Genomic DNA, 3360 nt, shown 5'->3' on the forward strand with positions numbered 1-3360 from the left:
AACAGTACAACCAGACGGACTGGTTTCCGCTAGGCTTCTTCTCACAGAAATTGGAGCCGGCGGAGACACGTTATAACACGTTTGGCCGCGAACTCTTTGCCATCTATGCAGCAATACGGCATTACAAAAATTTCCTGGAAGGCCGGGTTTTCCATGTCAATACAGACCACAAGTCCCTCACCTTCGCCTTCCACTCTAATCGGACATCGTATTCGACCCGAGAGATTCGTCACCTAGCTTATATCTCAGAATTTACAACTGATCTGCGGCACGTATCTGGAGCGAACAATGAGGCGGCAGACGCCCTGTCACGCGTCGAGACACTCAGTGCGTCACCTGACCTTCACTTCTCCAAACTAGCAACAGCCCAAAAGAATGACGACGAGTTGCAGAGACTCCAAGAGTCCTCCACCTTACTGCAGCTTCGACATGTACCTCTACCATTTGCAAACTGCGAGGTGGTATGCAACACCTCAACGGGTACACCCCGACCGTACATCCCGCCCGTTTTTCGACGCCCCATCTATCACTCACTCTATGACCTGAACCATCATGGTATTCGAGCAACCCAACGACTGATCTGCTCGAGATATGTCTGGCCCAACATCAATCGAGAAATTCGCCTCTGGACGCTGTCTTGCACCTCTTGCCAACACTCCAAGATTCAGCGTCATACAAAGGGCCCGCTACATCTTTTCAAACCACCAGACTCCCGCTTCGACCACGTGCATGTCGATATTGTCGGACCCCTCCCACCACCCCAAGGGTGCCAAGAAGCGATTCCAATTACGGACATCACCGCACAAACCGTGACGCAAGCGTTCATCGCCAACTGGATTGCGCGGTACGGCTGCCCTTCTATCGTCACCACGGACCGTGGTAGGCAATTTCAAAGTTCATTCTTCGCATCAGTGGCGAAAATGCTTGGAATGTGCCACATCCACACGACGGCCTACCATCCGTCCGCCAACGGCATGGTCGAGAGACTGTACCGACAACTCAAGGCCTCGCTCATCACAAAGGACAACAGGACCAACTGGGTGAACCATCTTCCTTTGGTGCTCTTGGGCATCCGGGCCACTCTGAAGGAAGATGTTGGATATACAGCTGCTGAACTAGTGTTTGGAACAACACTGCGACTTCCTGGCGAGTTCCTCACACACCTGTCCACTCCACCACTCGACCTTCCTCCGTACCTTCAAGATCTACGAGACCTGCTATCCTCTTTGCGACCGACCCTGCCTCGACAACAAACACCACGGAAAATTTTCATTCACACAGAACTAACAACATGCACACATGTGTTTCTACGTCGTGACTCCGTGCGTCCATCATTAACGCCACCCTACGATGGCCGATTTAAACTCATCGTCCGAGACAAGAAGACTTTCCCCATCATCATCAACGGACGAACCGACATCGTGTCCATTGACTGGGTAAAACCTGCTTTTATGGCAGCCTCAATTTGCGACATTGCATGCGTGTTTACATCAGTCACCTTGCAGAAGCCGGAAGACAACACTGGCAGGCCTGCTCAAGAACCCTCCAACAAACAAAAAACTGTTTCGTGGAGCAGAACCCTACTGCTCCACTAGGGGGGGGGGGGGGGGGGGGGGAGACTTGTAGCAACTAGGTGTCCGCGATGGCGATGTAGCTCACAGAAAGCGAGCCACGCGCAAAGACGCGCACCAGTGCGGGGGTGAAAGAAAAAGAAAAAAAGCCACGAGATATCACTCGGGCAGGAGGCTCAAGAGAGGCTTCTACGGCTACAGTCAACACGATAAAAGAATTGCGATACTTCTTTTTTTTATAGAATGAATCCAAACGGGAAGTTTCCGTCTTGTAAGCCTTTTGTAAAACATAATAACTCTCATTACATGGGTTATTCTTTAAATGTAAAAATATGCCGTTCAAAAGGAAATTGCAACATATAACAAAGGTTTTGACAACCAAGATCTAAGCTGTCAATCAAACTCTTAGCCAATAAGAAGTATAGCAGCCGATTGGAGCTAGACGTCACGGAACCTGAACTTCGTAGCGCGCGATTAAAAACGGACGAAATAGCCGCAAACTGAAATCAGTCTTACGTAATAAATATTGCAGTGAATTGTTTCTCTTTCTCGCGGAAAAATTGTTTTTTGACATGCTTGTCCCAATTAGGATGCTTAAAAAAACCTTATTTTTCTTTGCAATTGCCCTTTAGCGCAGAATGTGCGTTATGAGGCGATTTCCATGGAGGTATGTAACGTTTGACTTTAACCTTTTGCTGTCACAGCCGGCTGTTGCATCTGTATATGCTGTATAGGCTGTAACAGTCGGCTTTTAGAGCTGTACAGTTTGTATAAGCCGTAGTTGTCTAAGCTGTAATATATAGGTTGTGTTGACTGCAACTGTATAGACCAGGGGTGGCCAGAGTGACATAGGATTATAGCCGCTGACATAACACAAACGTTCAGAGAGCTGCAAGGGGAAAACAAAAAAAGGGGGAAGGGCGCGCGCGCGGGGCTTGTAACAAGAAACAATATGGAGGGAACAGTCTTTTCCAGAGGGGACAAGTATAATTGTCGACTAGAACAAATACCACCAGGCAGCAGAACATTTCTTCAACCCCTAAGCCAAAATGAATGCATGGTTCGCTAGCCACCAGTGGTCCTGACGATCGTTATGCGTATGCGGTTAGAAAGTATTTCTAGAACAATAAAAGAAACAGGGTCACTGGACACACATGTGTCAAAAACCAGTTTAGCTGCATGTATGTAATGCAGGACAAGACTGCCAAGACTGTTGGCTTTTTCATTTTTTTTCTTTTAATCCTAAAACGTTTTTTGTCTTGGGTACACAGGAGGGGATGGGGGGCGCGCTTACCAGGCAGAGGCGAGCCGCACTTCGACACGCGAAGAGCCGCATGCGGCTCGCGGGCCGCAGTTTGGCCACCCCTGGTATAGACTCACAATATATAGGGTCTAAAAGATCTATAGGCTGCAACTGTTTCAACTAACACTGTATATATACTAACAACTGTATAGGCTGTAAGTGTAAAGGCTTAACCGCCGGCTCACTACAAGAGCCGATTCTTATAGTTGTCTACATAGCCAATACAGTATTACAGCCGGTTATCTACATAGACCATACAGTATTACAGCCTATTCGCAGCTGTAACCAACGTTCGTAGATCTAGGCCAGTTGACGAGCTTCTTAAAAGCCTGCGGGCATCTTCTAGCTCCGATTCCCACAAACCCTGTCTCCGGATGAATATGACACTTCAATATTTCGCTCTCTGCAAAAGGGTTTATTCACTCACTCATTGCCTTCGGGGGGTTTCAAAATCGGGGAACGGTCATCAGCGAGGCCGGGGGAAAG

The sequence above is a fragment of the Ixodes scapularis genome, unplaced genomic scaffold (genome assembly GCF_016920785.2).
Source record: "Ixodes scapularis isolate PalLabHiFi unplaced genomic scaffold, ASM1692078v2 PGA_scaffold28__5_contigs__length_5199819, whole genome shotgun sequence".
Classification (NCBI taxonomy): Eukaryota; Metazoa; Arthropoda; class Arachnida; order Ixodida; family Ixodidae; genus Ixodes; species Ixodes scapularis.